The sequence below is a fragment of the Ahaetulla prasina genome, chromosome 10 (genome assembly GCF_028640845.1).
Source record: "Ahaetulla prasina isolate Xishuangbanna chromosome 10, ASM2864084v1, whole genome shotgun sequence".
In the NCBI taxonomy this organism is placed as follows: Eukaryota; Metazoa; Chordata; class Lepidosauria; order Squamata; family Colubridae; genus Ahaetulla; species Ahaetulla prasina.
This window is the reverse complement of record NC_080548.1, coordinates 14,567,662-14,595,220: the sequence shown is the minus strand read 5'-3', so window position 1 is coordinate 14,595,220 and position 27,559 is coordinate 14,567,662. Positions and strand designations below refer to the sequence as shown.

Genomic DNA, 27,559 nt, shown 5'->3' with positions numbered 1-27,559 from the left:
TGCATGACCTTGCCGCCTGATTTTATGTTTTTTTTTGTAGAGGTCATTAAGTGAATCCATTTTTACCAATAGGCGATTTTGCCAGAAACTGGAAGCAAATGCAGGAAACTGGCAAAACCCACTGAAAATCAGAGTGGTCGTAAGTCGAAGCACCATGTAACCAGACCTGATTTTTCAACCATTTTTATAGTGGTCGTTAAACAAATCTCAGGATCATAAAACTGAATCCACTTTATCAAATGGGTGGGTTTTTGGTTTTTATTGCCAGAAACTGGCCAAAAATACACCATAAATTGTGGTCACATGAAGATGCGATGCCTCAGCTAGTTGCAAATGTGGTATTTCAATGCACTTCCAATGCAGTCAAGTTTATATAATATTTAAAAAAAATATTAACATCCTATTATTTTTTTTAAAAAAATGAAGTACTGAAAATAAAAAGAAGTAAACAATTGACACCATGTTATCTGGGAGGACTCAGCATCCATTCCGGACCCTCCAGTTCAGTGGTGGGATTCAAATTTTGTTTACTACTGGTTCTGTAGGTGTGTCTTGGTGGGCGTGGCTTGGTGAGTGTGGCAGGGGAAGGATACTTTAAAATCCCCATTCCCTCCCCACTCCAGGGGAAGGATACTGCAAAATCCCCATTTCCTCCCAATCAACTGGGACTCAGGAAGCGAGAATAGATGAGGGTGGGGCCAGTCAGAAGTGGTATCTACCAGTTCTCCGAACTACTCAAAATTTCCACTACCGGTTCTCCATAACTGGTCAGAACCTGCTGAATGCCCCCCCCTGCTCCAGTCCTGCCATCACTTTCTCGCCCCCAACCTGGAAAAAAAAAACAGGAGCAAAGAAATGAAAGAGTGAGCTCGGTTCCTTCTTATAGATTTTCTGCTGCCAGCTGTCGGACTGGCACCCAAAGTGGTACTGCGGTGCATTGACATAATAATAATAATAATAATAATAATAATAATAATAATAATAATAATAATAATAATAATAATAATAATAATAATAATAATAATTTAATTTGTATACCGCCCTTCTCCCGAAGGACTCAGGGCGGTGAACAGGCAAATAAAATAAAAACGATACATTTCAATAAAAACAATATTTAAAAAACTTATTCCAATAGCCTAAATTTAAAATACAATACAAAATATAAAATAAACCCCAATAAAATCCATATTAAAACCCTATTTAAGCCAGTCCTGCTCGAAAGAATAGATATGTTTTAAGCTCGCGGCGAAAGGTCCGGAGGTCTGGAAGTTGTCGAAGTCCTGGGGGAAGCTCATTCCAGAGGGTAGGTGCCCCCACAGAGAAGGCTCTCCCCCTGGGGGTCGCCAGCCTGCACTGTTTGGCTGACGGCACCCTGAGGAGGCCCTCTCTATGAGAGCGTACCGGCCGGTGGGAGGCATGTGGTAACAGAAGGTGGTCCCGAAGATATCCCGGTCCTATGCCATGACCCATGAACAAAATCCCACCTGCTTTTTCTGCAGTGGGTAAGAAGGACACCCTCCCCCCAGCACGATGGTATGGCCAAGGGCTCCTAACCCAGTCCCTGCCATGTTTGGGAGGCAGCTGGCTCACCTGGGGGCAGTTACAGGTATGTGTGGCAGTTGAACTCTCCAAAGGTGTGTACGGAATTGGAACAAGAGGATGCTTATTATCTAGTGGTTTCCTGCTACCTCAGCAGCTCCTCTGGGTAGGGTGCCCCTGAGCTGTTTTTCAGTCACTGGTGTTGGCCCTGAGGGTAGGCATGGTTGCTATCCGGGCATGCTTCCTTTGCTGCAGGAGAAACCACCCACTTCCTGGCCTGGCAAAGGGGCCAAGGAGGATTATATAAAAGGAAGCAGAATCAAATTAGGGCTGCTATACATATGATAAATTCAGCTGCATGATAGCAGGCCTGCCCCGGGAACATTTTTACATAATTGGGAGTTTTGGGGGGCCATAGAACTTGAATTTGTGACAACTTTGACTTAAGCGTTAAGGCCCAGAAGCTAAGCTGTTAGTCCTCATGACTGGAATGTAACTTAGATAGGAAGGCAGCCAGAATGTTTACAAGAGGTGGGGCTCCTGGACCCAGAATAGGGGCTTGACCTCTTTTTCTGCCTTCCCTAATTTTCTATGCCCACTCAACCCATTTTATAATCTGTTTATGATTTAATTAAAATCCGTTCATTGTTGTTTCATGCAAATAAATTCAACAAACAAACAAACAAACAAACAAGCATAGAAATAAAATAAAAACTGGGCCAGTTTACAAACTAGTGTAAAAATACAGCAACCATCTATAAAATGTTATTATAAAATCATTTTTAGGTCTGAGAAGTCCAGCTAAGCCACTCATGAAATTTTTATTTCTAAATTTTAGGGAGGAAGAGCATGAAAAGTGGATGGGTGCTTGTAGTTGTGCGTATCCATGAGTAAGGAGAAGTAGTTTGAAAACTGCCAGGTTTAGCTTACCTCGCTGGGTAAGCCTAGAAAATTAAAGTTTGTGAAAGAAACTTTGATTTAACCAACCCTGGCTTAGGGTGGTCTATGTAGCCACAAAGAGCTGGATAACTCATCTCATCCGTCTTAACAATTTGTTTCTTTATATGTACCTATCTCAATTGCCCACTGAAATTATCTTATCATATTTATTAAGTAACCCTATGAGGCCGAGGGATATTAGTGACCTGCCAGCCTCATTGCTGGGTGCAGTGGTGTGCTGATAAATGAACAGGTTGTCCTCACTTAGTGTTGGCCATTGGGACTGGCAACCTGATCTTTAAGTGAAGCAGCCACTAAATGAAATTGTGACTGTGTTTGTAATCTTAATTCAGCTTTTCTTTACTTAACAGATCTGTGAAGCTCATAAACGTGAGGATTGATCACAAAGTTACTTTTTAAAACAGTGTTATAGCTGCAAATGGTCACTAAACAAGGCAAGTGTAAAGGAGGACTGCCTGTATAACATCTGCCTCTGTCGCTGCATGAGCCACCAAACAGCTTAGCTCCGCTCTCAATCAGCTTGCAGAATTCCTGAAAATTCTGGCTCTCAAAAGCTGGTACGAACCAGTTCTAACACACCTCTGGATGTGTAGGATTCTGCCCAGATCCACTCAAACTATTTTCCTGTTACTCAGCTCCTCTAGTCACACCTGTCACAATTTATATGCTAGCCAATACTATTTTTAATGTAAAGTTATAATGACAGAATCTTGCAAACCTGAAAAAGCTTCTCCCCCCCAAAAACACCCTTTACGGTATCTTTGTGAGAACTAGGGACGGTCTTGTCTGAGATGGTAGTCGGATTACACTTCTGTCCCAGACTCATATTTATCTGACCATTGTATTGGCTGTGGCTTTTTCTCTTGTGCCTCAAGGTTAATTCCTTCTGCCCACTAAACCTCCACCTGGCCTGTATGATCCTACTCATCTGACCCAAGAAATAGGCCTTAGAAGCGTTCGAATTGCACTTCCCTTCTCAACGTTCTCCCTTCCATTCTACAGGCCCACTCGCTTAGCTCCTCTGAGCCCAGTCTCTGGAAGAACAGCTTCTTCAACAAGTTCAGAAATTTTGCTTGGCACAAGCGCCGCAGCAGCCATCTTGAGCTCTCAGATTGTGTTGATAACGAAACATGTGATCCTTGGTCTTTGGGGCGGCTGCAGAGACCGGCTGTCGGCAGCTGTGTGGATATGAAGAGTAGACCTGATGTCTGCCCTCAACCTCAAGAACCTGGGAAGGAGCAATTCCCATCTCAATCGAGTGAAATGGATTCCGCATGGTCGGACTTGGTCCCATCGACGTCCTTAGACGCTCTGCATTTCTGGGTAGATAAATCCTTCTCCATCAGCCATTCTTCTCTGGACTGTCTGACAGCATCCAAAATAGAAGAAGAAGACCTGGGAGAAATTAGTGAAGCACCCAAGTCTTTCTCTGAAAATATATTAGAAGATCATTTAACTTCAGAAACCTCTCTGCTTTCTATTGTGGGGAATTCAGAAAACCTGAGTGACTGCACCGGGCCCAGAAAATCTGGATATTTTGGCGAAGGAACAAGGCTTAAGAGTGTTATGGCAGGCCCAAAAGTCCACGGGCGTCCAGGAGTAGCGGAGGATGCAAAAACCACCCCAACCAACAACCCTTCAATAATTCGCTACGAGATTATGATCACCATGACTAAGTCAGAAGAAGAAGACCTGGAAGCCAAACCCACAGCCGGCTGTGGTGAGCCAAGCTCACCTTGCGACTCATCTCGGAAGGCTGCACTTTCTCTGGGGGTTGCTGAATTAAAGAAAACAGAAGGACAACATCACCAAAAACCAGCCAGACCGGCTTCTCGGTTGTCAGCGTGCAAGGAATTCCAAGACTGCAACAGGTTGCATGGGGTGGGAACCTGTCAGGTGCGCAGCTTGATAGCAACTCCTGCCACTAAGAGCCCGGCAGTTCCTCAGGGACTGGAGAGCAGCCCCAGGGAAGGAGCGCAGCGGAACGGAGCCGATCCAAGGCTTTCACAGAATGGCACCTCGGTGGAAGGGAAAGGCAATATAGCATTGGAGACCTCGGCCAATAGGTACGTGGGGAACAGGGTTGGGAAGCCAGGCATGGCAGCCCTGAACTGCTCAGAAGGAACTCAGGAGACATGTCTCGGCAAAGAGAAAGAGAAAGCTGAAGGGGCATTTTTTCTCCTTTTCAGTCCACTAAACTTTGGGAGGTCCTGGATGCCTGTTGGGATCGTTTATCCCACAACGGCTCAGGTGGGGCATTTTAACTCTTAACCCATCGGCAATCTTTGGTTGGGCACGGAATGAAGCAGTTATCAGAGAAAAGGGGGGAGAAATGGAGAAGGGAGGTGTGAACAGGTTTGGGGGTAAGGTTCCGGCTAGTCCAGGATTCAGGATTTGTGCAGAATGCAGAGAGAGAGAAAGAGAGAGAGAGAGAGAGACAGACAGACAGACAGACAGACAAAGTAAGGAATCAACCCCATCCTATTTGCTGCAGTCCTTGGGACTTGCTTTTTGGGAGGAAAGCTTGGCTTTGATTAGAAGGGGGTTACGGAAACTGGGGGTTTCGGAAGGGGATTACGGAACCTGTACTTCAGCATCACCAGAGATGCTAGGGAGTTTTTTTATTTATTAATGCTGGCCAGCATTATTGCCAGTTATTTCAATGGCTGAATAACTGAAGGAAGAGGAAGGAATGCCATGGAACTAGTGCCTTTTTCTCTATAAAAAGTTTGAACCCAGCTTCCTTCCATAAAGCTGAGTGGCAAAGGAAATCCCATCGAGTCTGGAGAAGATTATTCCTTTGCAAGATTGCACAGGATTATAATTAGCAGGTCTGCAAATGATAGACGCATTTCCTCATTTTTCAGAGCCTTTGGATTTGGAAAGGGCTGGGAAAGAAACGAATGACTTGGGCTGTTGATGAGGGCTGAGATTTTTTTTTTAAATTCAGCAATTGCCTGGCCTTCCTGAGTTGGGTCCCAACTCAGGGACCTCAGGGACCTCAGGGACCCATAAGTGGCTCAAAATAAGGAGAAAAAGGGAATGGCAGTTTGCAAGATGGCTGCACAAGTTAATTTATAGGTAGAGATGTACGTTTGGAAATAATGACTATAATTTATATAGAAATTAAAGGTATTTCAACCTACTGGAGAAAGGCTTTGGCCAGGTGACAATTCCTGTATGCAGTTGTGGATGGGTGATTTCAAAGTTGTGGATGGCTGATTTGCATCCATCCCCCCCCCCACCATTTAAGATGGATGTAGGATTGGCAGTTCTTTAAAATTTATTAGCTGTTTGGGAGGCTGTGAAGGCCATCTTGTGAGTGATGCTAAGCTGCCTTTTAAAACAGAACTAATTACTGAACAATGTTGGTCTTTTGCTTAAGTGGGTTTCTAATTGTCTATGTGTGTACTAGGTATGAAACCTCTATGTGTGAGAGGTTTCCTATGGTTAGCCAGCTTGAGCGTGGAAGTGGGTGGCACATAAGTAATAAGTAGACTCCCATAAATGAGGAACACCTTCAAATAGGTGTCTTTTATAGAGCAAGGCACATGAGTTCCTTATTTCTTCTTAAGAACTTCAAAAGACGTCAGAAGATAGCAGTAATTAGTGGGCAAAAATACATAACTGAAGTCTGGATTCCAATAAACATCCACTTAACGAATATTTAATCATTTCTATTGGACTGAGTAGAATTTGCTTCTGAGTGAATGTAGATTGAATTGCATTGTGACCAGATAAAAGGTGAGTGCTTTATCAGCTGATGTATCTTCAGATAGATTCAGCACAGAGATCTATATTCTGTATTCTGATTGCAGACAGATCCGTATTATGTCCTGCTTCGTTGCACTCTTGATCTCTCTTGTTCATGTTACTGGGGTTCTATAAAGCATAGAGGAAAGAGGGATGTATGATGCATGCAGGGGTGGGCTGCTGCCGGTTGTAACAACCGGTTCCCCTGGAACCGAAAATGTGAGCGAGCGCACGCACTCTCTCACTTCACACGTGCACGCCTTCCACACATACACATGGCATCGGAAAAATAGTGATTATATAGGACGTGATAGTGCCAGGGCGGGTGGGCAGGGCCAGCCCTGGTTGGAACTACCGGTTCGCCTGAACTGGTCTGAACCGGCAGCAGCCCACCACTGGATGCATGCTTATTTTGGGAGGGCACATGTTGCAGCATAGGAACACTGCCAAAAGAAGTCAAATGCTTCTTTCTCAGCAGCCCCTACAGGAGAATTCCACAGCTTCTGCATTTGTTGGTGGGAATACATCCTTAGGTGAATTCTAGTTCTAGTTCTAATTCTAGAGCCGAGGTGGCGCCGTGGTTAGAGTACATCTCAGCAGGCTCAAGACTGACTCAGCCTTCCATCCTTCCGAGGTGGGTAAAATGAGGACCCAGATTGTTGGGGGCAATAGGCTGACTTAGAGAGGGCTGTAAAAGGACTATATAAGTCTAAGTGCTATTGCTACTCCTATAGAGAGGGCTGTAAAAGCACTATGAAGTGGTATATAAGTCTATTGCTAGTTCAAAAGTTCAAAAACATTGGCTGCTAGGGTGATCAACAATGGAGTCGTAGGATTAAAAACAGGGGTGAAATCTACTTACCTTCCCTACTGGTTCAGAAGTGCATGAGTCACATGCGCACGTGGATCCTCTGCGCATGCTCAAACCCTTCTGCGCATGCACGGAGGGTAAAAAATACGACGACTGGGCAGAGCCTTGCGCTGCCATCGCTACGGGTTCTCTGAACCACCTGCCGTCATCACTACCGGTTCACCCGAACAGGTCAGAACCGGTAGCTTTTCACCCCTGATTAAAAGTTTGCCTTGGGGTGTTGTCTTGGGAGAAAGAGAACAAACAAACAAACCTAAATATGAATGTACAGTAGCTTTGAATAGAACTTTATTATTTCAGAGCCAAAGCGTCTGAGTAACTGTAGGACTGTTTGTCTACCCATTCTCAAATGTGGCAGTTAGTGAAAGGACAGAATCCTGCTTATGGGACAATAGGACATAAAGTCTGCTCACTATTGGTCAGACAGTGCCAAAGAAAGAAGATTTGAGAGGAGGCAGCCCCTGTCATTCCTGTGGTCAATTTCTTCTGCCTTCTGGACATTTCTTCCTTTGCTGGAATGGAGATCTGAAGCTTAATTCTGAGTGAAGGACATGAGAGCCAGTAACGGCAGGCAAGTAGCAGATCCCCCATGTTTGTTGTCACGTGTTTTCATCCTTGGGAAAGATTCAAGGTTTGGGATGTGAATCTGGAGCTTGCAAGCACTAGGAGGGGCAAGCCGGCTCTTAAATGGGAAAGAGCAGAGGAGGCAAAGTTGGGGTGGAGGAGCATTGGGGAGCAGGAAGGGCCTTGCTCGAGCTCCCTAGGCTAGATGGTATGCTCTGAAGAGCTATACTTATCCTTGTGTTGTAAGCTTTCATGTTAGAATTATGGTGTAAATAGGGACGTGTGTATGTGTGTGTTCTCGTGGCCACTTCTAGAACTTTTTCTTTCAAAAACCAGCCATCAAACTAGTGTCTGCTTTGAGAAGTAATGTGAGAATGCCTGACAAGTCCAAACAGCTGGTCAAGATCAAGGAGGCAACAAGAACCTAGAGTCCACTAAGCAGTAGTGGCTTGCAATTTAGTTTGCTACCGGTTCGCCCATGCGCTCATACACGCTCGCAATGCTTCTGCGCCGCCCTCACCCCCACCCCCACCCCCACCCCCACCAGTGCCCCCACCACTGGATGCAGGACAAACTGGTAGCGACCCACCACTGTACTAAGGTGGCTTTAATGCTACTGTTAGGGGTTAATGCAGAATCTTGGAAAATGCAAGAAGAATGTATTAGAGAGTTCATTTAGGTGGAGTCTCTTGGAATGTTTTCAATAGTTTCTCCCCGGTTTTGTTGTGACCTGAGCTGCATGGCTATTTATGAGATATGCTACCAATGGGCCCTCTTGTCTCTTGGTTGGTTATGTCTAATGCGCCTTCCATTGCTGTCCTAGTTTTCCCACACTGCTTCCCAGGGCCTTTTGGTATCTTTCCATCAATGTCCTGTAAAGATATGATTGGCAGGCAGTGAAGGATTGGCTGGTGGTTCTGAAAATGGTGAACGTGTTCTCCTTTAGAATACCAGAAGCCCTTTCTCCTTGGAAGTTGCCTAAAACTTCTATGCCCAACTCTAGTTGGTCCAGTGGTGAGATTCAAATTTTTGTACTACCGGTTCTCTGGGTGTGGCTTGGTGGGTGTGGCGTGGCTTGGTGGGTGTGGCTTGGTGGGCGTGGCAGGGGAAGGATACTGCAAAATTCCCATTCCCTCCTGATCAGCTGGGACTCGGGAGGCAGAGAACAGATGGGGGCGGGGCCCGTCAGAGGTGGTATTTACCAGTTCTCCGAACTACTCAAAATTTCCGCGACCGGTTCTCCAAAACTGGTCAGAACCTGCTGAATACCACCTCTGAGTTGGCCCCACCCCCATCTATTCTCTGCCTCAGAGGCAGGTATTAAAGGCACTGGACTAAATAAAGATGGCAGCGGCTTCATGTCTCTCACCAACACTTTCCCTTCACACAATGCTAGCCTAGAAAATAATGCTAGGTTGCATTTTGTTCTCAACTTTGGGAAAACCAGCTGAAATTCCAAATGTTTGTCTCCTTAATTGGTCATCAAGATGTTGCTGTTAGTCATAAAGCTAATTAAACAGCCCACACATTTATAGAGATGAAGCTATGATAACTCCACTTTAGTGTCTGCAGAAGGGAACTTCTAGGCAAACCACCTCAGAAGAACAGAAAACCAAAGACACACATATGCATTTTTAAGAACTAAAAGCTGTTCTTCTCCACCAGTTCCAATATAACTTGTCATTCCTTTCCTTGGGTATTAACTGTAAATATACCTAATCCCAAATCTAAATGAATCAAAATGGTCTGAGAATTGAGCATGAGTCTTCAGTTGTGCCAAATGAGTTTCTTATATTTGTCATTTATTGGGAACCAAAGTATTTTGATAACCTTGCTGCTCTCTTACATAAGTGTTTGCCGTGTTTTATTTGTTTATTTGGACAGAATAAAGATTGGTGCTGTTGCATAGCTGAACTGAATAGGAATATCTTCAAGGAAACCCTAACCCTTAAGGTTGTCCTTTTAAGGTTAAGACACACTTTTTAAGAGAAATCCTAGATTCATCTTAGCTGTCAGAAAAACTTTGGACTTTGGTCCTATTTATAGAGCACCATTCCTATTTTCTGTTTGAAAAGCATTCCTGTATATAAAAGACTGTTAGAAAGCTACCTTTCCTTACAGGGCAGTGGTAGGCAGTCCTTTCCCTGAAGCTCTTCATTAGAAGAACTATTATATATAAATCCAATGAAGTGCAACCCCATAGCCATTGCAAGACTAAAACATATAGAGAACGGTTGCGGGAACTGAGTATGTCTAAGGTAAGGATAAAGGTTCCCCTTGCACATATATGCTAGTTGTTCCTGACTCTAGGAGTGGGTGCTCATCTCTGTTTCAAAGCCATAGGCGCACAGAACGCTGTTACCTTCCCACCAAAGGTGGTCCCTATTTTTCTACTTGCATTTTTTACATGCTTTCAAACTGCTCGGTTGGCAGAAGCTGGGACAAGTCACAGGAGCTCACCCTGTTATGCGGCACTAGGGATTCGAACTGCTGAACTGCCGACCTTTTGATCGACAAGCTCAGTGTCTTAGCCACTGAGCTACTGCGTCCCCCGTATGTCTAGATTAATGAAAAGAAGGACTAGGGGTGACATTATAACAGTATTCCAATATGTCAGGGGCTGCCTCAAAGAAGAGGGGATCAAGCTATTCTCCAAAGCACCTGAAGGCAGGACAAGAAGCAATGGGTGGAAACTAATCAAGGAGAGAAGTTAGAACCAGAACTAAGGAGAAATTCCCTGACAGCTAGAACAATTAATCAGTGGAACTACTTGCCTCCAGAAGTTGTGAATGCTCCAACAGTGGAAGTTTTAAAGAAGAGGTTGGACAACCATTTGTCTGAAATGGTATAGAGTTTCCTGCCTAAGCAAGGGGTTGGACTAGAAGACCTCCAAGGTCACTTCCACCTCTGTTATTCTGTTATTCAGTGTGACAAGGGGCCTAGCCATATAAACTTCTCACATTTCCCCCCCCCCCCACAAGTCTCAAGGTTGCTCACTCCTGGAATAAGGAGACTTTAAGATCTATATGTTTTTGGATTTTGAAGCATCTTAGGATAGATGCCTGGATAAAAACTTCAACTTTTGATTATTTTAACATGGTTTTCATCGTGCTAGAATAATGGCTATGCTATTTTGCATAAGGTGAGGAACTTTTAAGGTTTCAACTGTGATTGTTATGTCAGTGCTTTAATATTTTGAAATTTTAAGTGCCGATATCATATATCTCTCGCCTGGACTACTGCAATGCTCTCTACATGGGGCTCCCCTTGAAGAGCACCCGGAGACTTCAGCTAGTCCAGAATGCGGCTGCGCGGGTTATTGAAGGAGCGGTTCGGAGCTCCCACGTAACACCTATCCTGCGCAGACTGCACTGGCTACCTGTTGTTTTCCAGGTGCGCTTCAAGGTATTGGTTACCACCTTTAAAGCGCTCCATGGCTTAGGACCGGGCTATCTACGGGACCGCCTACTGCCGGCCTCTATCTCCCATCGTCCGGTGCGTTCCCACAGAGAGGGACTCCTCAGGGTGCCGTCAGCCAAACAGTGTCGACTGGCGGCCCCCAGGGGGAGGGCCTTCTCTGTGGGGGCTCCGACCCTGTGGAACGAACTTCCCCTCAGACTTCGACTACTACCTGACCTTAGGACCTTTCGCCGCGAACTTAAAACCTATTTATTTCGTATGGCTGGACTAGCTTGATTTTTTATCTTTAGATTTTAATTGAATTCGATGGGTCTTTTAAATTTTTATAATTTTATAGGGGTGTAAGTTATTTTAATATTTGGGCTAATTTAATCAGTTTTTTAAGGGTTGTTTTAATTATTGTGTATATTTGTATTTTACCTGCCTGTTCACCGCCCTGAGTCCTTCGGGAGAAGGGCGGTATACAAATTAAAATATTATTATTATTAAATATTATTTATCTTATTTTCTTATGTTGCCTATTGATTCCAGAGAAATAACCATTTAGTCTGTGGTAGCCCAGCTGAATACAATACTTCAAGATAATAAACCTGCATGGTTGCAAGATTATTTTGACACTCTGTTATCTTTAGAATCAGAATAGAGCTGGAAAGGATCTTGGAGATCTTCTACTACAACCCCCTGCTCCAGCACAAGATCCTATACCAAAAGTAGCTGTCCAGTCTCTTCTTAAAAACCTCCAGTGATGACGCACCCACACCTTCTGAAGGCAAAGCTGTTCCATTGGTTAATTGTCCTCACTGTTAGGAAGTTTCACCTCAATTCCAGGTTGCTTTTCTCCTTGATTAGTTTCCAGCCATTGTTTCTTGTCCTGCCCTCTGGTGCTTTGGAAAATTAATTGACCCCCCTCTTCTTTGTGGCAGCCTCTCAAATCCTGGAATACCGCTATCATGTCCCCCCTATTGTCTTATATAATCTGTCTAGAGAAAAGTGTCACCAGACAATTTAACACATATTCTGTTTATTGCATACAGATACCCCGGTGTTTCATTTTAGTAACATCTCTAAGTAATAGATCCAGGTTTAGTGTTTCTAGTGCAAAATTGCAAGTTCATGTTGATTTCACATATTTCCATGGTTCACATATTTGTGTGTGTATCACAAAGACCCCAGATAATATCTAAAAGCTGATGACCCTCCTTACCACCCACCTCAACCATTATAGGTGGCGGAGGAAATCAACATGCTCAGTCCTGCTTGTTGAGTAGAATTCCTTCCTGTGTTGTAGTTCAGGGGTCTCCAACCTTGGTCCCTTTAAGACTTGTGGACTTCAACTCCCAGAGTTCCTCAGCCAGTTTTGCTGGCTGAGGGACTCTGGGAGTTGGTCCACAAGTCTTAAAAGGACCAAGGTTGAAGACCCCTGTTGTAGTTCACTTACGTACTAGTTTATATGAATATATATTTGCCAGCTTTCAGCCAGACAGCCCCCAACAGCGTACAAAAATTCAGTAAGAGTCCACTGGAATTGGGCGACCAATAAATTTAAACCAGAGGACTTTAAACTTGGCAACTTTTAAGACTTGTGGACTTCAGCTCCCAGAATTCCCCAGCCAACATGGGAGTTGAAGTCCACAAGTCTTAAAGTTGCCAAGTTTGGAAACCTCTGATTTACCGTATTTTTCTGAGTATAAGACGCACCTTATTTTAGGGGGGAAGAAAATAAGAAAAAAAAATCTGCTTGAGAGGCTCCAAAAGCTCCGAAAGGATGTGGACCGGTGGGTGGGCAGGGCTACATTCAGTGTATAAGACGCACCCAAATTTTCACCCTCTTTTTTTGGGGAGGAAGGTGCATCTTATACTCCGAAAAATATGGTAAATAAATAATAAACTGTGTGTCCAAACACACTTGGCCAATAAAGAATTCTATTTTCTATTCCTATTCTAATTTAATGTAGCTTTTCTGAATGTGATGGTCTTGATACACTACATTACAACTGCACTACAATTGTCGGACTTTTATCCTTAAGGAAAAGAAGTCAGCTGAAATATCCATTGGCCTTGTTTCCTGCAGGATCCTTTTAATTGGCTTTTTCCTTCTTAAATACCCGTCACAGTGATATCTTTCCTTTTCTCCAGATAATCTACTACTTACTGCTCACACCCAGCCCTTTGAAATATGCATGCTTGCTCTCTGGCACATACAGTATATTGTAGCCCTTGTTTATGTAAAATCAGAACATTATCATGGGCTTTGCTGCATGGCAGAGTAGGGCGTTTTAATATTGCTGGACAGCAATGAGGAAAACAGATACTAGAGAGTCTTCATTAAAAGGTAGCTGGTTTATGAAGCACATTCCTCTCTTAAGGGCTTTTGCTTAAACAGTGATCTTCAAGTGATGTTGTATAGCAGAAGTCTTCAAACTTGGCAGCTTTAAGACTTGTGGACTTCAACTACCAGAATACTGGCTGGAGAATTCTGGGAGTTGAAGTCCACAAGTCTTAAAGTCTTCAATCACAACAATACACGAGCACACAATAGATTTAAGCTTAATGTGAACCGCTCCAATCTTGATTGCAGAAAATATGACTTCAGTAACAGAGTTGTTAATGCCTGGAATGCACTACCAGACTCTGTGGTCTCTTCCCAAAATCCCCAAAGTTCCTGTCCTAATGTTCCCATTGATTGAATTTCATATAGTTATTACATACTTATAATTATATATATGATTATATATCGTATAGTTATTTCATGCTTATGCGTATATATAATGTTGTGACAAATAAAATAAATAAATAAAAATAAATAAATAAAATAAAGCTGCCAAGTTTGAAGACCTCTGTTGTATAAAGTCCCTCAGAAGTTTGCCCAGGGTGCTCCCTGATGAGAAAATCAATAACAGCACACAGGCATTCTGAAGGAGGAGTCGCCTGTTTCTGTCACTCTTGTCCTTTTTCAGGCATCCACAGGAGGATGGCATCAACCAACATCAAGAAGATGTTGATTCAGTATATTCTAATTCCCTCTCCCCACTTTATGTAGGGCTGTGATGATGCACCATCTGAATCAGACTCTCCCAGTGGGCGGCGGGAATGATAGATGTGGTAATTTAACCTATTCAGGGCTTAATGTGTACCAAGTATGTCTGCTCAAACATCTATCAGAATCTCCTAAGCATGTTAGGTGTCATAAAAAAACCTTAGAGGATTCTTGGGTCAGGAAGTTAGGCAAGTTTTTATGAATGAAGGCAAATATACGTGTCCCAGGATAATGTTGCAGGATCCAATCTGTTTCGGTCGCTGGGACCAGAGGTTTAGTCTTCTGAGCTTTCGGACTAGGGCTGGATCCCAACTTCAGGGGACTTCTCTCTAACAGAATGTGTTAGAGACGTTAATGAGGATGTGTTCCAGCGTAGGGGTCTCCAACCTTGGCAACTTTAAGACTTGTGGACTTCAACTCCCAGAATTCCCTAGCCAGCAAAGCTTGACCATTATGAGTGGTCATCTAATCTAGGGGTCTCCAATCTTGGCAACTTTAAGCCTGGTGGACTTCAACTCCCAGAATTCCTCAGCCAGCTGGTTGGAGATGCCTGCTCCAGTGTGAGTCCAAAAGCTCGGAAGACTAAACCTCTGGTCCCGGCAACTGACCCAGATTGGATCCTTTTTCTTCAAGAAAAAAACCATCGGGCTAGAGAAATTCTTGACTTCCCCAAGACGCAACTTAGTCCATTGTCACTTAGTGACCACACATAAGAATGATTCTATCCCTGTGTTGGCATTCAACTGATCCATTGAGGATTAAATGTAATAATCTATCAAGAGTCTTTTAGATTGTACTTGTTAGTAATTTATGGTGTTTTCTAGGGTCGCCCAGACTTTGTTGTATGTAAATAACAGCAATAAGGACAAGCTTTGTGTCACTTTAATGACGGATGATGCTATGAAGATGCTGTTCATCTCCAGTGAGGAAATGGCCTTTGAGAAATTTTATCTTTAGGGATCAGTGGAATGCTTCTTCTGCTGTCTGAGCTTGGTTTTTTTCTTACAGACACTTCATTACCAAAACTAGGTAACATCATCAGTTTGAGTAATGAAATGTCGCAAGAAAACCAGAGAGCACCAAGGACTCTTCATTTCAACCCTCAGCTACAAATATTCTTCCTTTTTTGGTATTTGTCATTTTCTTTCCCTTCCCCATTTTATATTAGCAGCCACGTTCTGATGGAAGGAAATGCATCTATCTCTTCCACAGTTCCACAACCAATGCAGTCCTAAGATGTAACAGGGCAATTGGTTAGTTGCCAACAATCATACTGAATTTTTGCCATAGGCCAGAAGTCTCTTGGTCAATTACGGCTTCTTTGTCCATGACTGGCATCACTCAATGAATGTTAAACTTTACTGGTGATGATTAATTTTTCGAATATCTCCCTTTTAGGTTGCTAAACTCAAAAGTAGTCAGGCTCGGTGATTGCAGACTTAGATAAGAACTGTTTTTGTGAGATTTGACTGGGCAGGTTGGACTTCCAAGACAAAAATGGTTTTAAAACATTGCTTTTCCGTCCATCTCCATAATGGGTTTAAATGGGTGTAACCATTTAAAGTTCAAACAGTCTAGATTTGACACTTCTGCTTTTAACATGCTAATTTTTTCCCCTCAGAAATTAACCTCCTTGGCAGCAGATGTGCTAAAGGCCTCTGGTCATTTCTGTAATAAACAACATTTTGTGACAACCCTGCCTTCCTTTCCCTCAGGCTTTAGACAGTAACTCAGGTGACATTTCCATTTAATAACTAAGCCAAAAAGAAAGTCAGATTAAAAAAAATATAATCAGGACAGAACAGTCCTATATTTTATGATTTACTGGACATTGTTTCGATTCCGTAACAAAAAGGTGAATTGCCAGTAATTTAGCATTTCTTACTTATGGCTAAAAGGTTTTTTTTTTTAAATCCTTCAAACCCATCAAACTGGTATGATGCATAAACAAACCACCTATATTTCAGGGAGGCCATCAAATTATGATGTTATCCATTTTTATGGACTCAAGAACAGCAACCTTGAATGGGTTGAGGATTGCCACTCTGGGAGTAGCAATCAGTAGTGAGTTTCAATTTAGTTTGCTACCAGTTCGCTCGCGCATGCGCAGAAGCGTCCAAGTGGGTGGGCGGAGCCTCCCACTGCCGCTACCAGTTCACCCAATCAGGAACAAACCGGTAGCAACCCACCACTGGTAGCAATCCTCAAACATTACAGATTGGGGAAGTGTACTGCCTGTTCTATAAACACAAGGGATAATCCAAATGTTTTGAGTTCTTCCTGCTTCTTCCACTGTTCTGTTGTATGATATTGTAAGTGTCATAAATATATTAGATGTTGCTGTGCAGCATTAAAGGAATTCCAGAAGCAAAAGGTGTAAACATTGTTCAGGTGTTAACACTCACACTTGGATCTACCTATTAGCAAGGTTAGCATAGCTAGAAGGAAAATCACTAAACATTTACAGGAAGAAAGCTATGACACTGATTAGGAAATTTGAGATTTATTAAATCTCAGGGGCATGTTTGTTTGGTTTTTTTGGTCGTTGCATCCATCAACAGGGCTATGTCCAAGACAGAGGAATGTCCTTTCCCTGTCATTATTAAAAAGCCACCACGGACCAAGAATCCATTTTGCCTTGAGGAGGGCCTTTATTCTTATTGTAAATTGAAACTGGCCAGTGAGATAAAGGAGGGAGACAGCAAGCACAAGCTTTTCATGCCCAAGATTTCTGGATAAAGTCATGAGAATTGTGGTTTTAATTAAAAGAACACATGCATTCAGTAGGCCTCAGGGTAAGTAGCACACCTGGTTGTCTTGTACATCTTAACAAGAAAGACGAAAAGAAAAAAAGCCAGTGGAGGTGTAGTGGTTACTCTTGGAATCCTAAAACCCAATTTTTGACCAATCCCTATTTTTCCGGTTTCACCTTCTTTACGTAAGATAAAACCAGGGGTGTGGAGAGACCTGAATGTACTGCTTGAGCTTCTGGAAGAAAAGATAGGATAGACGTTAAAGGAATGGGTGCCTGGTCCTTCTAACCTGAGTAACTGTAATAATTTAACCATGAGAGAAGAAGCCAAAGACAGGAAAATCTGTGCAAAGAATGTCTTTATTCTCTGAATTTTGGGTCCTCTTCTCCCCTCCCGAAAGATGAACTTAATCCAAAATGTGTTGACTATGGAATAAAAACATGTTTTCCTTTCCTTTCCCCACACATCACTATGCTGTCCAGTTGGAACACTTCTAAAGACCTACAATTTTCTAAGATAATGGAAGAGTAAAGAACATACAGTCTAATAATCACAGTACAAAATGAAAAGGGAAAAGGGAGATTATAGGACAGGAAGCGTTAAAGCAGCTGCTACCTGATGACTTCCTGGTGTCTACAGAGACTGTAAGAGATGTGGTGGCTCAGTGGCTAAGACACTGAGCTTGTCGATCAAAAGGTTGGCAGTTCAGCAGTTCTAATACTTAGTGCCGCGTAACGGGGTGAGCTCCCATTACTTGTCCCAGCTTCTGCCAACCTAGCAGTTCAAAAGCACGTAAAAACTGCAAGTAGAAAAATAGGGACCACCTTTGGTGGGAAGGTAACAGCGTTCCGTGCGCCTTTGGTGTTTAGTCATGCTGATCACATGACCACGGAGATGTCTTCGGACCGCACTGGCTCTTCGGCTTTGAAACGGAGATGAGCACCGCCCCCTAGAGTCGGGAATGACTAGCATGTATGTGCGAGGGGAACCTTTACCTTTACAGAGACTATGCAGTGGAGTCTTTTTGGAAGAAAAAGCAGGCAGTTGCTTGTGTGTCTTGGCAGTTTCCCATCTATCCAATGACATGCCAATCCTTTCTGCAGGTAGGATCATAAACTCATTTCAGCCAGTGTCTCAAATCCTTCTTCCACACTGTCCAGTTGAGGATGCAAGGTTGGGTTTTGAGAAAATCTCAGAGACCAAACTGGAGGCTTTCTGCATGCAAAGAGGCCCATGATCGTACGCTTTGACTTACAATTGTTCGTTTAACCATAGTTTGAAGTTACAAAATTGCAACAAGTGAATTATGACCCATCCTTGAAATTACGACCATCACACCATCCCACAGTCATGTGATCACAATTTGGAGGTTTGGCAGCTGGCTTGCTTTATGATGGTTGCAGCAGGCGACATGGTTTCTACTTGCAGCCTTCCCAGCCAGCTTCCAACAAGCAAAATCAATTGGGGAAACTGGATTCGTTTAACAACTTTAGTTCACTTAACAACCAGGGGTGGGTGGCTCATAAAATAAAGTCCGGTCATGTGATCACTGGCATAATGATCACATCACTTAATAACCAAAATTCCGATTGTGGCTATAAGTCGACGTCTACCTGTGCAGCCTTTTTCCTTTTTGAGCCACTTAGGAAGAAACACCTCATTTTAACTGGCATTTTTATGACTCCTTTTCCTGTTTCAATACTTTACCATTAATAATTAGCCTCTTTTGTTGTTGTTGTTGTTGTTGTTGTAGCCAAAAGATGAATGGATTAAGCATGCATTTTTTATGGTACTAGGCAGTATAGGACTTAATTGCAAGGGTGGAAGCCAAAGTCTCCAGCTGCTGTTTTGTTCTGATGGAGAAGAATGTTATGTAAACATAGCAATTATTTGAGTAACCTGGATTTAGTGTTTCATGCTAATCTAGCTACTGTGTCGCAACCTTCTCCAACCTGGTGGTTTTTTTAATTATTATTAATAACTTCTGGGAGTTATGGAACTGCGTTCAGGATGAATCTGGGAGAGGTTACAGGGTGTCTGGGAAAGGAATGGAAAAGTCTGCCATGGGTGGGTCAGCTTACCTCATCAATAGTAACTCTGCCAAGGTTGAAGGAAGACACTTTTCAATTCCTTCAGAGACTCTGCCTTAATTAACGCCCTATAAATGTGTCTAGGTCAGGGGTGTCAAACTCAAGGCCTGCAGGCTGGATCTGGCCTGTGGGATGCTTAAATCTGGCCCGTGGGACCAGCCTGGAAATAGCAAAGGATCGGCCCGCAGTGCCTCTGACAGCTAAAATGGGCCGCAGCCATACACGGGGCCCCCTGCCCTGTTTTCAGCCTGGACAGCCTCCTGCAGCAGACAAAGTGCTGTGTGCAGCCTCCCATTGCCTGTTTTGGCCGGCAAAGTGTTGCAGGAAGCTGTCCAGGCTGAAAAAGGGGCATGGGGGGGCTGCTTGCACTCCCCATGCCCCGTTTTGGCTGGCAGGAGGCATCCATCCCGTCTCCCCCCTGCAACCACCGGCCGGCCCTTGGAAGCAAACTGCAATGCTGATCTAGCCCTCACAGTTGTCTATCATGCCTCTTACAGTTTCCAAAATTCTGTATTTATCCAAGCGACAAATTAAAGAGGAATTAGAATAGAATAGAACAGAATTTTTTACTGGCCAAGTGTGATTGGACACACAAGGAATTTGTCTTGGTGCATATGCTCTCAGTGTACATAAAAGAAAAGATATCTTCATCAAGGTACAACATTTACAACACAATTGATGGTCAATATATCAATATAAATCATAAGAATTGCCAGCAACAAAGTTACAGTCATACAGTCATAAGTGGAAAGAGATTGGTGATGGGAACGATGAGAAGATTAGTAGTAGTACAGATTTAGTAAATAGTTTGACAGTGTTGAGGGAATTATTTGTTTAGCAGAGTGATGGCCTTCGGGAAAAAACTGTTCTTGTGTCTAATTGTTCTGATGTGCAGTGCTCTATAGCGTCGTTTTGAGGGTAGGAATTGAAACAGTTTATGTCCTGGATGTGAGGGATCTGTAAATATTTTCACGGCCCACTTCTTGATTCGTGCAGTATACAGGTCTTCAATGGAAGGCAGGTTGGTAGCAATTATTTTTTCTGCAGTTCTAATTATCCTCTGAAGTCTGTGTCTTTCTTGTTGGGTTGCAGAACCGAACCAGACAGTTTTAGAGGTGCAAATGACAGATTCAATAATTCCTCTGTAGAACTGAATCAGCAACTCCTTGGGCAGTTTGAGCTTTCTGAGTTGGCACAGAAAGAACATTCTTCGTTGTCCTTTTTTGATGATGTTTTTGATGTTAGCTGTCCATTTTAGATCTTGCAATATGATAGAACCTAGAAATTTAAAGGTTTCTACTATTGATACTGTGTTGTCTAGTATTGTGAGAGGTGGAAGTATGGAAGGGTTTCTCCTAAAGTCTACCACCATTTCTACGGTTTTGAGCGTGTTCAGTTCCAGATTGTTTTGGTTGCACCACAAGGCTAGTTAAATTAAAGAGGCTTTCCTGAAATGTATGTACTTCTCGTCTCCTTAGACTTGCCCAGTGGCATGGAGCAAGGCAGATACTGATGGTGTTGATGGTGATCATATTTCCTTTTTTTTTTTTTTGAGCTAAGCAGCTCAAAATATCTGGATTCATTGGGCTTTAGGTTGGCAGGACACACAAACAAGTGCCCTCTTCGAACTAATGCTTCATGTAATATGGATGAGGCCATAAATCAGAAATTATAAATGGTGAATTAAGCAGAATAAAGGAAATGAACAAGGAATGCATACGCCCATCGTTCTTTCATTAACTTAGCTTTAACATTGGATTATTGAAACTCCGGAAGGATTGGCCTAATGATCTCTTGTGTTGATTTTCTTCAGGAGAAAATCAGTTTTATTTAGCTGTTAAAGGCTCTGGGCTAGAAAGTAGAAGATGGTGAGTTTTAGCTCTGCTTTAAGCATGCAACCACTTGGTGATTTGAGGCTAGTCATGGTCTCCGCTACCGTAGATAATCCTAGGAAAAAGACAACTCACCACCTTGAAAAATGTTACCAAGAAAACTGCATGAACTTGTCTAGGCAGCCTGGAGTCAAGATTGACTCAATGGCACAAATCACCATTGGAGTCACTACCGAATGACAAGAACTTAATAATAGATGGGCAAACCTTTAAGTAGCTTAAGGGCTATATTTTTTAAAAAAATTAATGCATTTGGCAGCTTTGTGGTACAATGACCACACAAGAAAGGGATTTTTAGTGATACTAGGCCAATCTGGTGCACTATATGTGTGTGTGTGTGTGTGTGTGTGTGTGTGTGTGTGTGTGTGTGTGTGTGTTTATTTATTTATTTATTTAATTTATATACTGCCCTTCTCCCAAATGACTCAGGGTGGTTTACAGCCAAATAAAACAGAGTCCTGCACGATAAAACAAGAAGGTCTTAAGCTCGCGTCGAAAGGTCCGGAGGTCGGGGAGTTGACGTATCCCCAGAGGCAGCTCATTCCAGAGGGCAGGAGCCCCCACGGAGAAGGCCCTCCCCCTGGGCATCGCCAATCGACATTGTTTGATTGACGGTACCCTGAGGAGGCCCTCCCTATGGGAGCGCACAGGTCGCTGGGAGGCTATTGGCTATATTATTTATTATTTATTATTTAAATTTGTATACCGCCCTTCTCCCGAAGGACTCAGGGCGGTTCACAGCCAAGTAAAAAATGCACAATACATACAATTAAAATACTAGTAAAAAACTTATTTAAATTGGCCACAATTAAAATTTGGAGATAAAACCCATTAAAAACCCATAACTTAAAAAACTAACCCAGTCCAGCGCAGATAAATAAGTAAGTTTTGAGCTCGCGGCGAAAGGTTCGGAGGTCCGGAAGTTGACGAAGTCCTGGGGGGAGTTCGTTCCAGAGGGCGGGAGCCCCCACAGAGAAGGCCCTTCCCCTGGGTGTCGCCAGACGACACTGTCGCGCCGACGGCACCCTGAGGAGTCCCTCTCTGTGAGAGCGCACGGGTCGGTGAGAGGTATATGTATATGTATATGTATATGTATATGTATATATGTAGGTCTTGGCATATTCGGGTCTTTTCCTGTGTAAGGTTGAGAGTATCTTGGCGATGTTTCGACGAGGTCTCACTCATCATCTTCAGGCCGGTGCTTTCAGCTTCGTGCTTGAAAACACACACACACACACACACACATATTGCAGCAGGAGCTAAAGTAACTGTTCTTGAAAATTAATGGGACATTTAGGTAGCATCTTCCCATCATTTTAAGCCAGTCATCTCCTATCTGTTACCTTGTAGATATTAAGGAGGTCAACTCCCATAATTCCCGCTTAATGCTAAGTCTGTTGGCTAATAATTATGGGAATTAAACTCGAATGTAGCTTGGAGAATAGAGGGATGGGTTGTAAATCAATCTTTAGATTTTGTTTCCAGATGTTTGGATGTTAACTCCCCAAATTATTGTTGTTGTCGATCCTGGGAATTAAATCCCATCTATCCAGATTTGGGAAGGCTGCTATACAGTAGTCAGTAAAGAGTTCAGTGGGCAATTGCCTTGCCTTCCTTCATTAACTCTTCAAACCAGGAGGTTGCTCTATACCACATCAAACTATTTGATTAGCAAGCTTAGGACTTTCTTCTCTGGTTCTACTGGAAGCGTCGCTTTAGTGTATCTGGATGGGGGAGGAGATCACAGATCCTTGCTGCTATCGGATCTGTTTTGATCTGAATATAGAGCAGCTGGGCCTTTTTCCATGCAAGATATGTTCTACTGAGTGATGGTTCCTCCCTTAAGTAAAACTTGTGAGAGGATGCAATCCATCTCTCTCTAAGCCAGGGGTCTCCAACCTTATCAACTTTAAGCCTGGAGGACCTCAACTCCCAGAATTCCCCAGCCAGCTTTGCTGGCTGGGGAATTCTGGGAGTTGAAGTCCACAAGGCTTAAAGTTGCCATGGTTGGAGACCCCTGCTCTAAGCGGTTTACAGAATCAGCCTATTGCCTCCAACAATCTGGGTCCTCATTTTACCCACCTCGGAAGGATGGAAGGCTGAGTCAACCTTGAGCCTGGTGAGGTTCAAACGGCTGAACGGCTGGTAGCCAGCAGTCAGCAAAAGTAGCCTGCAGTACTGCACTCACAATTGTTGGGTTCTGACCAGTGGTGAGATTCAGCCAGTTCGCACCACTTCTGGAGAACCGATTGTTAACTTTCTGAGCAGTTTGCTGAACTGGTTGTTGGAAGAAATCATTAGGGCCGAGAACAGGTTGTTAAATTATTTGACTCCCACCACTGGTTCTGACACAATAAGTCAGAACCCAACAAAGCACCCTGTAGCTTAGTGTGATGTGTGAACCAGAACCTAGAATTGCTGTGTTATTTCACTGCTCTTACTACTGTGGGTGGTTTTGACTAGATTCCGATGAACAACAAAAATATGATTAATTAAACTTGGGGTCAGTTTTCCTGCAAAATTATTTTGTCCTATTTCTATCACATCAACAGTACCTCCCTCAGTTGCTTTCATGATTTCAAATGACATAAATTGACAGCCGCAAGAAAAAAAAAAGAAATGTTAGTTATTATTCTCTAATGGAATTACTTTTCCAAAGACATTCACTTGGCATTAGTGTTACAGATAAATTTTCAGTATTTATATATCTTTTTATTTTGTTCTTGGCTTTATTTATTGATTGCATTGTTTCCCTCATGCTCCACTAGGTTTATCTCTTGTTCAAAACTTTACACTATTTTTATCAGTTTTATTTTGTGCATGATATTTTTATTTATTTGCACTCCTGCCACATACTTTCAGTAATTCACTACTCCAGAAGTGCAATCCATCCATCATCTCTTTCTGTTTTCTACAACAGGGTCTCCAACCTTGGCTACTTTAAGCCTGGTGGACTTCAACTCCCAGAATTCCCCAGCCAGCTTTGTTGGCTGGGGAATTCTGGGAGTTGAAGTCTACCAGGTTTAAAGCGGCCAAGGTTGGAGACCCCTCTTCTACAATACAAATAATTGATACCACAAATGTTCCTGGTCTTTTTTGTTGCAATTGTGGTGGTGCAGTGGTTAGACTGCAGTATTGCGGGCAGTATCTGCCCACAGTCAGGAGTTCTATCCTGATTGGGTTCGAAATTGACTCAGCCATCCTTCCTAGATCATTAAAATGAGAGCCCAGATTGTTGGGGGGCATTATGTGCTGACTCTGTAAATCACTTAGAGAGGGCTGTAAAAGCACTGTGAAGCAGTATACTGTATACTGTAAGTCTAAGTGCTATTGCTATTCTAATTCTTATACTTAAGCTTCCATCATAGGGCATGAGAGCAGGATCAGTGAAAAAAACAGCAGCATACTTGGGTCTTTTCAGAACTGCAAGAAGTATCTTATCCCATAGAGAGACAGTGTGGTCTAGTGGTTAAGGCACCAAGTTAGAAAGCAGGAGACCATGGATTCAAGTCCCGTCTTAATCATGAAAGTCTGCTAGGTGACCTTGGGCCAGTCACTCACTCTCAGCCCAATCCACCTCACAGGCTTGTTGTTGTGGAGATAATAGGAGAAGGAATTGTACTGGATATATTCACCACCTTGAATTATTTGCAAAAATAATACAGGTGGGATACAAACAACAAACAAACAAACGAACAGATGTTTCTTCCTGGTTTTAGTGTGTCCAACACAAGAGACTGTGGTTATGATGAATCTCAGTCTCATGACAGCTTCTGCTAAACCACAATTTTAACATCAGTTTTGTTTATTTTATTTCTCACCTTCATGCTGGGAACAAAATACTTATCGTAAATACTCTTTAAATACTTTTAAGCGTAAGTATAAAATGATGGATACTGGATGGTATTATTATTTTTTAAAACATCTGGTAATTTCCCAAGATGACTTGATTGAGAATCCTTGCTGTGGCTGTTGTAAAAAGGTGGGTGATGCCTACATACCGGATAAAATCCAGCAGCCCTGTTTAAATGATATCTTTGACTTGGCTATTGCAGGGCGGATTGTACATGCGCTGTGTAAATACTAATCCAGACAATTGTTCCAAACAATTAGCCCACATGTGGTTAATCTTAGCCTACAATGAGGCCCAGGGCCATTTATAGTAAAGTAACTTCCCTCAGAGGGACTTGGTGGCTTAGTGGATAAGATGCTTAGCTTGTCGATCAAAAGGTCGGCAGTTCAGCGGTTCGAATCCCTAGTACTGTGTAATGGGGTGAGCTCCCGTGACTTGTCCCAGCTTCTGCCAACTTAGCAGTTCGAAAGCACGTAAGAAATGCAAGTAGAAAAATAGGGACCACCTTTGGTGGGAAGGTAACAGTGTTCTGTGTGCTTTTGGCATTGAGTCATGCCAGTCACATGACCATGGAGATGTCTTCAGACAGCGCTGGCTCTTCGGCTTTGAAACGGAGATGAGCACCGCCCCCTAGAGTCAGGAACGACTAGCACATATGTGCAAGGGGAACCTTTACCTTTACCTTTAATTTCCCTGAATCAGCCGTATTGTCTTAACACTTACTGGAGTCAGGGGTATCTGGTTTACACATCTTTAGCAACAAGACAATGTGTTTTCAGAATACAGGTAGTCCTTGACTTACAACCTTTCTTTTAGTGACCGGTCAAAGTTACAACGGCACTGAAAAAAGTAACTTATAGCCGTTTTTCACACAGCTGTTGATCCCATGGTCACATCACATGATCAAAATTCAGACACTTGGCAACTGATTCATATTTATGACCATGTGATCCCCTTTTGCCACCTTCTGATAAGCAAAGTCAATGGGGAAACCAGGTTCACTTAACGACCATGTTACTAATTTAACAACTGCAGTGATTCGCTTAGCAACTGTGGCAAGAAAGGTGATAGAATGCGGCGAAACTCAATATTTGTATCACTTAGCAACAGACATTTGGGGCTCAATTGTGGCCATAAGTCAAGGACTACCAGTAAATAGCACTGCAGTGACATTTGTCGTCTTATTGATTATTCTTATCCAAGGGTGGGCAAGTTTGAAATACCTTCATTCCAGGGAATTTAATAACATATTTTAAAGCAGAAACAGGAAAAAAAATATCCTCCTTTGTCCACCAGTCCTTTGAGAGAAAGAGATTGGGGGCTGCACAGGTAGTGTCTCAATCATATTTTCCTAAAGTTGTCATCCCTTAGGACAGGGGTCTCCAACCTTGGCAACTTTAAGCCTGGCGGACTTCAACTCCCAGAATCCCCCAGCCAGCAAAGCTGGCTGGGGAATTCTGGGAGTTGAAGTCCGCCAGGCTTAAAGTTGCCAAGGTTGGAGACCCCTGCTTTAGGAAGTGTTCCTGTGCTGAGAGAAATTCCACCCCCCGCCCCCCCGATTATATAAGAGGTTGGTGTACACAGTTTTCTAGCAGCGTGTCACAAGTAAGTTGACAATAATGCAGAACCCATTGTAGCGAACCATCTGCAGAGCTTGTGATTAGCTCAAAAACCATTCATCCTTAAAAAGGGTGAGCAGAAATAATGGCAATAGGGAGGAAGAAGGTAGAATGTAGATCAGGCTTCCCCAACCTTGACACTTGAAGACAGGAATGGGCTTCAAAAACTTTAGCAAGGGGTTCTCTGCCCGGTTGCTGATAGTAATTTCAGTTCCCCATGTTTGGGGAGAGAAATGAACAAAAAAATTTTTAGCCACCATTAGTCCCAGAAGACTATATCAAGTGACCAGAATTTGAATACTTTTTAAAAAATAAATCATTTACAGTCTATTCAAGGTCTAAGGATAAAGTTCCCTGAAAATGATTTAGCCTTCCATCTGATTTGGCTAATCACGTGCATTCCATTTGCAGGTGCTTATGTTAAACAGCAGATGGCAGTAGTAAGGTGCCCTTGATAGGAAAACCAATGAGACGAATCAGCCCTTGCTAATGGCCAGGAAATTCCAGAGGTGTAAAATAGACTAGGGCAGGAGCGGGCAACTATAGCCTCTTTATGACCTGTAGACAGTGGTGGGATTCAAGTAATTTAACAAGCAGTTCTCTGCCCTAATGATTTCTTCCAACAACCAGTTTGCCAAACTGCTCAGAAAGTTAACAACCGGTTCTCCCGAAGTGGTGCGAACTGGCTGAATCCCACCACTGCCTGTAGACTTCAACTCCCAGAATTCCTGAGCCAGCAGGGCTTGCTTAGGAATTCTGGGAGGTGTAAGTCCACAGGTTGTAAAGTTGTCATAGTTGCCCATCTGTGGACTAGGGCAGGGTCTCAACCTTGGCAACTTTAAGCCTGGCGGACTTCAACTCCCAGAATCCCCAGCCAGCAAAGCTGGCTGGGAATTCTGGGAGTTGAAGTCCACAAGTCTTAAAGTTGCCAAGGTTGAGACCCTGCTTTTAGGAAGTGTTCCTGTGCTGAGAGAAATTCCACCCCGCCCCCGATTATATAAGAGGTTAGTGTACACAGTTTTCTAGCAGCGTGTCACAAGTAAGTTGACAATAATGCAGAACCCATTGTAGCGAACCATCTGCAGAGCTTGTGATTAGCTCAAAAACCATTCATCCTTAAAAAGGGTGAGCAGAAATAATGGCAATAGGGAGGAAGAAGGTAGAATGTAGATCAGGCTTCCCCAGCCTTGACACTTGAAGACAGGGAT

General features: G+C 43.1%; 1 protein-coding gene across 1 annotated transcript in view; it reads left to right on the top strand.

Moving 5' to 3' along the window:
- Positions 1 to 4,264: 4,264 nt before the first annotated feature.
- The window catches only part of CRYBG2 (crystallin beta-gamma domain containing 2), a 77,917-nt gene continuing 54,622 nt past the window's right edge, over positions 4,265 to 27,559 (top strand). The window contains exon 1 of the mRNA XM_058195368.1: positions 4,265 to 4,565. The gene's annotated coding sequence lies outside the window, so the exon portion shown is untranslated. The remainder of the gene's footprint in view (positions 4,566 to 27,559) is intronic.